The 12,304-nt window shown below is 45.7% G+C and overlaps 1 long non-coding RNA gene across 1 annotated transcript; it reads right to left on the minus strand.

Annotated features, from left to right (window-relative positions):
* Positions 1-271: 271 nt before the first annotated feature.
* LOC117084997 lies at positions 272-6,128 on the minus strand. Its single transcript, XR_004437742.1, has 3 exons — positions 6,067-6,128; positions 735-865; positions 272-462 (listed from the first exon to the last, which is right to left on the minus strand). It is a non-coding gene; the product is annotated as an uncharacterized LOC117084997 (long non-coding RNA).
* Positions 6,129-12,304: the final 6,176 nt, after the last annotated feature.

Raw genomic sequence — 12,304 nt, forward strand, 5'->3', positions numbered from 1 at the left:
CTGCAAGCTCCGCCTCCCAGGTTTATGCCATTCTCCTGCCTCAGCCTCCCAAGTAGCTGGGACTACAGGCGCCCGCCACCTCGCCCAGCTAGTTTTTTTGTATTTTTTAGTGGAGACGGGGTTTCACCGTGTTAGCCAGGATGGTCTCGATCTCCTGACCTCGTGATTCGCCCATCTCGGCCTCCCAAAGTGCTGGGATTACAGGCTTGAGCCACCGCGCCCAGCCCATCTAATTTCTTTCTGCAATGAGCTTGGCACCACAAGTGCCACCACAGAAATAACTGGCATTATTATTGCCTCCTCAACTTACCACCACCTGTCTCTGGAACTGACTCACAAAATAGAAACCACTGCTCCAACTCTGAGTCACAGCAATAAGTTGATTCTCTCATGGTTGTAGTTCTCCAAAGTTGTAGAGGTCTTGACACACTAGCTGCAGCTCACAAAGGAATTTGCCTTATTCTAGGAGAAAAATGCTGTTTCTGGGTTAACAGAATAGAGAAAGGCCAGAATTAAGTTAGAGATTTTATAAACTAAGCCATCCTAAACATGCCACTGAGAGCTAGTTCTCCTAGGGTGCCACCTGGTTCCACTTCTCCTGATATCTCATTTTCTTGGGATCTCTGGCCTTGTTCCTATCTGTTTGTTTGTTTGTTTGTTTGTTTCTTTGTTTTTCCCCCATCCTTTTTGGGCCTTGTTCACTAAATCTAGTAACCAGGTTTGTTTTCTCTCACCTCAGACTACAAGCGGTCCTGCAACGGGAACACTGATCTATCTTCTTCCCTTCTGGACAACCATGTTCCTCCACATTTCCTCTGGACACTGCAAGTTGAACCTTCTGGGAAAACGTGGAAGGTATCTTTCCCTGAAAGGGAGCAAGAGAATGAGACACTGATGAGTTCTTTGTCTCATATCAGCAGGAAGTAGTTACAGAAGACCCACAGTGCCCCTAGACTTGAAGATTTTTAGTCACAATCTATTGAGAAGGGAATGTTGGAGTAGGCCGATAGTTAGAAATGACCAGAAAAAACAGCCCCTTGAGACAGATGAGGAAATTTTTTTTTTTTTTAAATGCAAGATAATAAAAACTGCAACATGGAACTCTCAGGGCAGTTTTCAGTTGGGCCAGCCTACTCCTCTTGGAGTGTACTTTATTTTCCTTTAATAAACTCTGCTTGTTTCACTAAATGACCTCTTGGCTGAATTCTTTCTCTCAAGAAGACAAAAATTAAGGACCTTGCACTTCTTGGTAACATGTTCTTCCTCCCCCAGCTCTTGACAAACACCATTCTACTTTCTGTTTTTATGAGTGGACTACTAAAAGTATCTCACATAAATGAAATTATATACTCCCTGATACTTTGTTTTTTTGCGTATTTCTCTTTACGTAATGTTGTAAAGATTTACTCCTTTTTGGTAGATATGCGGTCTCCCTGTGTTGTCCAGGTTGATCTTGAACTGCTTGCCTCAAAAGATTCTCTCTCTCTTTTATTTTACCTCCCCAATTATGTGGATTACAGGCGTGAGTCATCACACCTAGCCCTCAAGGTTTATCTTTATAATAGCGTGTGACATAATTTCATTTTATAAAATAGAATTATTTCCCATTGCATGTATATTCCATTTTACAAATCCATTTATATGTCAAGGGTTATATAAGTAGCTTCCAACTTTTGGCTTTGGAATAATACTGTTTATGAACATGGGTGTGCAAATGTCATTTCTAGTTCCTGCTATGCATACATAAACAGATAAGTAATGTTTTGTACATTGTGCGAAGGAAAGGTCTAAGTAAAATTAAGTTTCAATATTGAGTTTTTTAATACCTTTTGTTGGAGAGTCAGCCCTTTCCCCATTGTGTGGTCATGATAACAGCCATGCAACTGCAAGATGAAGCTGCTGCTGCTTCCATTTCTGTAGCACCCAGTCATGAATGTGTTTAGATCTCCCCCTGGCAACCCTGGTTAGAGTGTGGAGATGGTGGAAACCATTGGATCTTCTGACTTCCTTGCCCAGGAAGCAGCCAGCCCAGCCTGCCCTACCACCCATGACATCATGCACGTAGTGGTCCTGTCACCCCTCCTCTCAGCCAGCCACTGCCTCTGGCTCCCTCAAAACACCTCCTCCTTATTCTCATGGTTGGGCACATAGATCCTTAGAGGCACAGGAAAAGCACAGATCCTTATATCCTGCATAGGTGAAATAAGAAGGTGTAGAGGCTGGAAGCAAAGCTATCTGCCTCCTGGAGAACAGGACCTTCAGGGACCAGGGAGCTGCAGGCACAGATTACAAAGTGACAGATGCAAGGGCCCTGATAAGAGTGATGGTGGCCTGAGGGCTCCTTTTTTGGCATGCACCAGTGTGCCAGAGGCTGGGGCCTACACTGGGGCCTGCAGTTGCCCTCCAAAACTCCAGAACCAGTGCTCCTGCTGTCCCACCCCATGTGCCACCAATGCTCCATGTGGCCTTGTGGTCTATTAAGCCAGAGGATTGTGCCACTGTCTTCCTGAGAGTGGAGGTGCTTGCTCTGGGGCAACTTTTTCAAACAGTTAATGATTTAAGATATCTGCTCTTCACATTTACACATATCCATTTGAAAATCTATGGGATTTTTTTTCAGTAGTATATCTAGGTTGTATACAGGATTGTTTGGGTGAATGCTTTTCTCATTCTTATTTGGTAATTTTGTATGATTTTTTTTTATGGTAAGTTTCTTGGTGTCAGTGTATTGTGTGTTTGGTTTTACCTGGGAGTGGTGATTTTGGATGTCAGTGATTCTGGATGTCAATTTGGAACTCTCTAGAAACACTTCAAGTCAATGTGGGGCTTAGTAGGAATATGCCATATTCATCACCAATCAAATTATGCATGTATTTGTCTTCCTCTAAAATCATAACCCCAACTTTCTGCATGGCTTATCTTGTCTATTTGTGTTCTTGGCTTGTGCTGAAGGTTGTTTTACCCTGTTGAGTCAAATAGTCATGAAAAGAATATTAATTTCACTATGTGCTTTTGGATGAATCTAAGTGATTTTGTGGGAGCAAAACACTTTTGTAATTTGAAGATAATTTAGGAACAGTTTATTATGCTGAATCTCTTTTAAGTACTTTTCACAAATTTTTAATTGTCAGGAAAACACATGACATTGACCATCTTATATTTTTAATGTGTACAGTTTAGCAGTGCTAAGTATATTTATATTGCTCTGCAACAAACCTCCAGAACTTACTTTTTTTTTTTTTTTTTTTGAGGCGGGGTCTCACTCTATCACCCGGGCTAGAGTGCGGTGGCTCAATCTTGGCTCACTGCAAACTCCGCCTCCCAAGTTCAAGTGATTCACCTGCCTAAGCCTCTCGAGTAGCTGGGATTACAGGCACCCACCACCATGCCTGGCTAATTTTTGTATTTTTAGTAGAGATGAGGTTTCACCATGTTGGCCAGGCTGGTCTCAACCTCCTGACCTCATGATCCACCTGCCACAGCCTCCCAATGTGCTGGGATTACAGGTGTGAGCCACCGTGCCCAGCCAAGAATTTTCACATCTTACAAAGCTGAAACTCAATACCCCCGAAGCATTAACTGCCCCTTTTACTCTCTCTCCACCTTATGAAATTACATCATTCTAATTTCTGTTTCTGTAAGTTTGACTACTTGAGATAGCTCATATAAATGGAATTATATGATCTTTGTCACTTTGTTTCTGGCATGTTTCACCGAATGTCCTAAAGTTTTATACTTTTTTTTTTTTTTTTTTTTTTTTTTTTTGAGACGAAGTCTCACTCTGTCGCCCAGCTGGAGTGCAGTGGCTGGATCTCAGCTCACTGCAAACTCCGCCTCCCGGGTTTACGCCATTCTCCTGCCTCAGCCTCCAGAGTAGCTGGGACTACAGGCGCCCGCCACCTCGCCCGGCTAGTTTTTTGTATTTTTTTAGTAGAGACGGGGGTTTCACCGTGTTAGCCAGGATGGTCTCGATCTCCTGACCTCGTGATCCGCCCGTCTCGGCCTCCCAAAGTGCTGGGATTACAGGCTTGAGCCACCGCGCCCGGCCAGTTTTATACTTTTTGTAGCACGTGCATAATTTGCTTTCAGAAGTTAGAGCCATATTCCATTGCATGCATATGCCACATCTTTATCCATTTATCTATCAAGAAACTTTTTTTTTTTTTTTTTTTGAGACGGAGTCTCGCTCTGTCGCCCGGGCTGGAGTGCAGTGGCCGGATCTCAGCTCACTGCAGGCTCCGCCTCCTGGGTTCACGCCATTCTCCTGCCTCAGCCTCCGGAGTAGCTGGGACTACAGGCGCCCGCCACCTCGTCCGGCTAGTTTTTTGTATTTTTTTAGTAGAGACGGGGTTTCACCGTGTTAGCCAGGATGGTCTCGATCTCTTGACCTCGTGATCCGCCCGCCTCGGCCTCCCAAAGTACTGGGATTACAGGCTTGAGCCACCGCGCCCGGCCTATCAAGAAACTTTTAAGTAGTTTTCATCTTTTGCGGGGAGTGTTATTATACACATGTGTATGCAAATGTCCATTCCAGCTCCTGCTTTGCATACATAGATAGATACCCAGAAATGCAATTGCTGGATTGTAGGATAATTTCATTTTTCTGAGATAGCATCTTAACATTGTCACCCTGGCTAGAGTGCTGTGGTCACTGCAGCCTTAACATCCTGGGCTGAACTTTGGGAGGCCGAGACGGGCGGATCACGAGGTCAGGAGATCGAGACCATCCTGGCTAACACGGTGAAATACCGTCTCTACTAAAAAATATAAAAAACTAGGCCGGGCGCGGTGGCTCAAGCCTGTAATCCCAGCACTTTGGGAGGCCGAGTCGGGTGGATCACGAGGTCAGGAGATCGAGACCATCCTGGCTAACACGGTGAAACCCCGTCTCTACTAAAAAAAAAATACAAAAAACTAGCCGGGCGAGGTGGTGGGTGCCTGTAGTCCCAGCTGCTCGGGAGGCTGAGGCAGGAGAATGGCGTGAACCCGGGAGGCGGAGCTTGCAGTGAGCCGAGATCCGGCCACAGCACTCCAGCCTGGGCGACAGAGCGAGACTCCGTCTCAAAAAAAAAAAAAAAAAAAAAAAAAACTAGCCGGGCGAGGTGGCGGGCGCCTGTAGTCCCAGCTACTCGGAGGCTGAGGCAGGAGAATGGGGTGAACCCGGGAGGCGGAGCTTGCAGTGAGCTGAGATCCGGCCACTGCACTCCAGCCCGGGCTAGGGCGAGACTCCGTCTCAAAAAAAAGAAAAAAAACATCCTGGGCTGAAACAATCCTCACACCTCAGCCATCCCAGTAGCTGAAACTACAGAAACATGCCACCACACCTGCTTAATTTTTGTAGAGATGGGGTCTCACTATGTTGCTCAGGCTGGACTCAAACTCCTGAGCTCAAGTAATTATCCCACCTCAACCTCCCAAAGTGTTGGAATTACAGGCAGGAGCCACCACACCAAGATGCATTTTATTTTTAATATTTTGAGAAATCTCCATCCAAATTTTCTTGGGGGCTGCATTATTCTCTCCCACCACAGTGCATGGGGGTTCTAAATGCTCTGCATCCTTGACAACATTGATTCCTTTTGTGCGTTGAATAGTGGCCATGCTAATGGTTAAGAGGTAAGAGCTCACTGGGATTGTGCTTTGCATTTCTCTCAAAAAGTAATCTTGAGGCCAGGCACAGTGGTTCACACTTGTAATCCCAGCACTTTGGGAGGCTGAGGTGGGTGGATCACAAGGTCAGGAGATCAAGATCTTCCTGGTTAACACGGTGAAACCCTGTCTCTACTAAAAATACAAAAAAGTAGTCAGGTGTGGTGGCAGGCACCTGTAGTCCCAGTTACTCTGGAGGCTGAGGTAGGAGAGTGGTGTGAATCCAGGAGGCAGAGCTTGCATTGAGCTGAGACTGCGCCACTGTACTCCAGCCTGGGCGACAAGCAAGACTCTATCTGAAAAATAATAATAATAATTTTTATTATCTTTTCAAATGTCTCTTGGCCATTTGCAAAGCTTCCTTTAGAAAATGTCTTTGAAGATCTTGGTCCATTTATTGAAACTGAACTTACTCACTTTTGGCTGTTGTGTTTCAGAAAACAAATCTTTATTCCTTTATTTTCTTCTTTTTTTTTTTTGAGGCAATCTTGCTCTGTCGCCCAGGCTGGAATCCAGTGGCACAATCTCGGCTCATTGCAACCTCTGCATAAGGAAGAAATTGCTAGTGATCTGTTTGACAGGAGTTAACATCCATTCCATTATCTTTTTTTTTTTTTTTTTTTTGAGGCGGAGTCTTGCTCTGTCACCCGGACTGGAGTGCAGTGGCCGGATCTCAGCTCACTGCAAGCTCCGCCTCCCGGGTTCACGCCATTCTCCTGCCTCAGCCTCCCGAGTAGCTGGGACTACAGGCGCCCGCCACCTCGCCCGGCTAGTTTTTGTATTTTTAGTAGAGACGGGGTTTCACCGTGTTAGCCAGGATGGTCTGGATCTCCTGACCTCGTGATCCGCCCGTCTCGGCCTCCCAAAGTGCTGGGATTACAGGCTTGAGCCACCGTGCCCAGCATTCCATTATCTTTTTAGATGTATCATTGTCAAGTCAGAATGGCAATAAAAATGCCTTTCAACAGTTGAACATAGGCCGGGCGCGGTGGCTCAAGCCTGTAATCCCAGCACTTTGGGAGGCCGAGACGGGCGGATCACGAGGTCAGGAGATCGAGACCATCCTGGCTAACACGGTGAAACCCCGTCTCTACTAAAAATACAAAAAAAAACTAGCCGGGCGAAGTGGCGGGCGCCTGTGGTCCCAGCTACTCGGGAGGCTGAGGCAGGAGAATGGCGTGAACCCGGGAGGCGGAGCTTGCAGTGAGCTGAGATCCGGCCACTGCACTCCAGACTGGGCGACAGAGCAAGACTCTGTCTCAAAAAAAAAAAAAAAAAAAAAAAACAGTTGAACATAACGTCCACCTTTGTCTCAGTCACACAGACAAAGACCCAGAATCTGTACTTCTCAGCTGTGATGCCTGTGCAAATGCTAGAACTCAAAGAATATTCAGTGGTAGACACACAGACACTGCCTAATAAAATTATATATGATTAAGTTTAATATAAATGGAATTTATAATGTCATGTAAAATGTTGTTACTTAATTTTATAAGAAAACTGAGTTGATTTTCTAAAGGTATTACATGCAATTTTAATAGGAAACCATGAAATATATGTGCACTTGGTGTATAAATGACTGAATTTTCGGCAATTCAGTAAAGGTCATGTCAGGCCTCTGAGCCCAAGCCTGTACGTATACATCCAGATGGCCTGAAGCAAGTGAAGAAGAATCACAAAAGAATTGAAAATGGCCAGTTCCTGCCTTAACTGATGACATTCCATCATTGTGATTTGTTCCCCTCCTATCTTAACTGAGCGATTAATCTTGTGAAATTCCCTCTCCTGGCCGGGCGCGGTGGCTCAAGCCTGTAATCCCAGCACTTTGGGAGGCCGAGACAGGTGGATCACGAGGTCAGGAGATCGAGACCATCCTGGCTAACATGGTGAAACCCCATCTCTACTAAAAAATACAAAAAATTAGCCGGGCGAGGTGGTGGGCGCCTGTAGTCCCAGCTACTCAGGAGGCTGAGGCAGGAGAATGGCGTAAACCCGGGAGGCGGAGCTTGCAGTGAGCTGAGATCCGGCCACTGCACTCCAGCCCGAGCGACAGAGCGAGACTCCATCTCAAAAAAAAAAAAGAAAGAAAGAAATTCCCTCTCCTGGCTCAGAACCTCCCCCATTGAGAACCTTGTGACCCCCGCCCCTGCCCATAAGAGAAAAACCTCCTTTGACTGTCATTTTCCACTACCCACCCAAATCCTATAAAACAGTCCCACCCCATCTCCCTGTGCTGACTGTCTTTTCGGTCTCAGCCCGCCTGCACCCAGGTGAAATAAACAGGCTTGGTGCTCACACAAAACCTGTTTGGTGGTCTCTTTACATGGACGCGTGTGACATTTGGTGCCAAAACCCATATATTCTTATATTCTGTTCCTCACCATGATCACAACTGCTTTATTGATGGCAGTTCCACCAGGCCTAATCGCCACTCACTAGCAAAGGCAGGCTATGCTATAGTATCTTCCACATCTATCATTGAGGCTACCACTCCGCCCCCCTCCACTACCTCTCAGCAAGCCGAATTCATTGCCTTAACTTGAACCCTCAGTCTTTTTTTTTTTTTTTTTTTTTGAGATGGAGTCTCGCTCTGTCACCCAAGCTGGAGTGCAGTGGCCAGATCTCAGCTCACTGCAAGCTCCGCCTCCCGGGTTCACGCCATTCTCCTGCCTCAGCCTCCCGAGTAGCTGGGATTACAGGCGCCCGCCACCTCGCCCGGCTAGTTTTTTGTATTTTTTAGTAGAGACGGGGTTTCACCGTGTTAGCTAGGTCGATCTCCTGACCTTGTGATCCGCCCGCCTCGGCCTCCCAAAGTGCTGGGATTACAGGCTTGAGCCACCGCGCCCGGCCAAACCCTCAGTCTTGCAAAGGAATTACGCATCAATATTTATACTGACTCTAAATATGCCTTCCATATCCTGCACCACCGTGCTGTAATATGGGCTGAAAGAGGTTTCATCACTACTCAAAGGTCCTCCATGATTAATGCCTCTTTAATAAAAACTCTTCTCAAGGCCACTTCCAAAGGAAGCTGGAGTCATTCACTGCAAGTGACATCAAAAGGCATCAGGTCCCATAGCTCAGGGCAACACTTACGCTGATAAGGTAGCTAAAAAAGCAGCTAGCATTCCAACTTCTATCCTTCACAGCATTTTTCTCCTTCTTATTGGCCACTCCCACCTACTCCCCGACTGAAACTTCCACATATCAACCTTTCCACACATGGCAGAGGGTTCTTGGACCAAGGAAAATATCTCATCCCAGCCTCACAAGCCCATTCCATTCTGTCATCATTTCATAACCTCTTCCATGTAGGTTACAAGCCACTAGCCCACCTCTTACAACCTCTCATTTCCTTTCTGTTGTGGAAATCTATCCTGAAGGAAATCACTTCTCAGTGTTCCATCTGCTATTCTACTACTCCTCAGGGATTGTTCAGGTCCCCTCCCTTCCCTACACATCAAGCTTGTTAATTTGCCCCTGCCCAGGACTGGCAAACAGGCTTTACTCACATGCCCTGAGTCAGGAAACTAAAATACCTCTTGGTCTAGGTAGACACTGTCACTGGATGGGTAGAGGCCTTTCCCACAGGGTCTGAGAAGGCCACTGTGGTCATTTCTTCCCTTCTGTCAGACGTAATTCCTCAGTTTGGCCTTCCTACCTCTATATAGTCTGATAACAGATCGACCTTTACTAGTCAAATCACTCAAGCAGTTTCTCAGGCTCTTGGTATTCAGTGACACCTTCATACCCCTTACCATCCTCAGTCTTCAGGAAAGGTAGAACAGACTAATGGTCTTTTAAAAACACACCTCAACAAGCTCAGCCTCCAACTTAAAAATAAGGACTCTGTCAAGAATAGAGCCCAAAAACTCACCAACCAAACAAGTAATTACACTGAACCCCCTTCGACACTCTCTAATTGGATGTCCTGCATCCTCCCAGTTCTTAATCCTTTAATACCTATTTTTCTCCTTCTCTTATTCAGACCTTATATCTTTCATTTACTTTCTCAATTCATGCAAAACCACATCTAGGCCATCACCAATAATTTTTTTTTTTTTTTTTTTGAGGCGGAGTCTTGCTCTGTCGCCCAGGCTGGAGTGCAGTGGCCGGATCTCGGCTCACTGCAAGCTCCGCCTCCCGGGTTCCCGCCATTTTCCTGCCTCAGCCTCCCAAGTAGCTGGGACTACAGGCGCCCGCCACCTCGCCCGGCTAGTTTTTTGTATTTTTAGTAGAGACGGGGTTTCACTGTGTTCGCCAGGATGGTCTCGATCTCCTGACCTCGTGATCCGCCCGTCTCGGCCTCCCAAAGTGCTGGGATTACAGGCTTGAGCCACTGCGCCTGGCTTCACCAATAATTCTATATGACCAATGCACCTTCTACCAACCCCACAATATCACCCCTTACCCCAAAATTTTTCTTCAGTTGAATCTCTCCCACTGTAGGTTCCCACACCGCCCCTAATCCCACTTGAAGCAGCCCTGAGAAACAGCACCCAATATCTCTCCATATCACGCCCAAAAATTTTCACTGCCCCAACACTTCAACACTATTTTGTTTTATTTTTCTTGTTAATATAAGAAGACAGGAATGTCAGGCCTCTGAACCCAAGCCTGCATGTATACATCCAGATGGCCTGAAGCAAGTGAAGAATCACAAAAGAATTGAAAATGGCCAGTTCCTGCCATAACTGATGACATTCCACAATTGTGATTTGTTCCTGCCCCACCTTAAATGAGCGATTAACCTTGTGAAATTCCTTCTCCTGGCTCAGAACCTCCCCCATTGAGAACCTTGTGACCCTGCCCCTGCCCATAGGAGAAAAACCCCCTTTGACTATCATTTTCCACTACCCACCGAAATCCTATAAAATAGCCCCACCCCATCTCCCTGTGCTGACTCTCTTTTCAGACTCAGCCCTCCTGCAGCCAGGTGAAATAAACAGCCTTGTTGCTCACACAAAGCCTATTTGGTGGTGTCTTTACATGGATGTGCGTGACAAGTCACATATGACTGTGAGTCATTGTTGATGAAGTGCTCCTACAGATAGCATACTGCACTTTTGATTTCTTCTTTTATATAAGGTCAATTTTTCTTTTTCTTTCCTTTCCTTTTTTTTTTTTTTTTTGAGATACAGTTTTGCTCTTCTTGTTCAGGCTGGAGTGCAATGGCACAATCTCTGCTCGCCGCAACCTCCACCACCTGGTTCAAGCAATTCTGCTGCCTCAGCCTCCCGAGTAGCTAGGATTACAGGCGTGTGCCACCACACCTGGCTAATCTTTTGTGTTTTTAGTAAGGGATGAGACTACCCCTCATATCTTGTTATGCTCAATTTTAGCCTCCAAAGAAAGAAGAAGTTAAAACTAAAAGGCAGAAATGAAATCCACTGGCAGATAGCCTGGCACCGCACCCTGGGCCTAGTAGTTAAAGATTGACCTCTGACCTATAATCATGTTATGTTATCTATAGATTATAGACAATGTATAGAAATGTACTGTGAAAATCCCTATCTTGTTTTGTTCCGATCTAATTACCGGTGCATGCAGCCCCCAGTCACGTACCCCCTGCTTGCTCAATCAGTCACAACCCTCTCACATGCACCCCCTTAGAGTGAGCCCTTAAAAGGGACAGGAATTGCCCACTCGGGGGGCTCGGCTCTTGAGACAGGAGTCTTGCCGACGCCTCTGGCCAAATAAACCCCTTCCTTCTTTAACTCGGTGTCTGAGGAGTTTTGTCTGCTGCTCATCCTGCTACATTAGTAGAGATGAGGTTTCTCTATATTGGTCAGGCTGGTCTCAAACTCCTGACCTTAGATGATCAGCCCACCTCAGCCTCCCAAAGTGCTGGGATTACATGTGTGAGCCACCGTGCCCAGTCCAATTTTTCTTAATTTTATTCATCAAGTTTTATACATTTTAGACAAAGAGATCTTGTACTTATCATGTGCTCTACATGGTAGAAATACACATTTTCAGGCAAAACCCAGATACATTGTATCAAAATCTAAACTTCAAGTATTTCCAGGTGATTCACATGCACATTAATAATTGTTAAGTGGCAGTAATTCTATATTTGAAAGGGAAAAGGATATAAGATACACTGATTTGTCAGAAAGGTACAGTAAAGACTGTATGTTTCAATGCATATACATGTTATCTTACAGAAAATAAAAACAATAATAAAGTGGGGATGGGGAAGGAATTGAAGTAGAAATTAAACAGAAATGAGACTTAATTAGTAGATGTTGAGGCTAAGCATCAGTCTATTATACTATTTTGGTTATAGCATGTAAAAATTTAAAATATTCTCTGATAAAACACATATTTAAAAAACCCCTCTATAATACTAGCTCTTTTTTTTTTTTTTTGAGACGGAGTCTCACTCTGTCGCCGGGGCTGGAGTGCAGTGGCCGGATCTCAGCTCACTGCAGCTCCGCCTCCCGGGTTCACGCCATTCTCCTGCTCAGCCTCCCGAGTAGCTGGGACTACAGGCGCCCGCCACCTTGCCCGGCTAGTTTTTTTGTATTTTTAGTAGAGACGGGGTTTCACAGTGTTAGCCAGGATGGTCTCGATCTCTTGACCTCGTGATCCACCCTCTCGGCCTCCCAAAGTGCTGGGATTACAGGCTTGAGCCACCGCGCCCGGCCTTTTT

The sequence above is a fragment of the Trachypithecus francoisi genome, unplaced genomic scaffold, assembly GCF_009764315.1.
Source record: "Trachypithecus francoisi isolate TF-2019V2 unplaced genomic scaffold, Tfra_2.0 Lachesis_group1, whole genome shotgun sequence".
Classification (NCBI taxonomy): Eukaryota; Metazoa; Chordata; class Mammalia; order Primates; family Cercopithecidae; genus Trachypithecus; species Trachypithecus francoisi.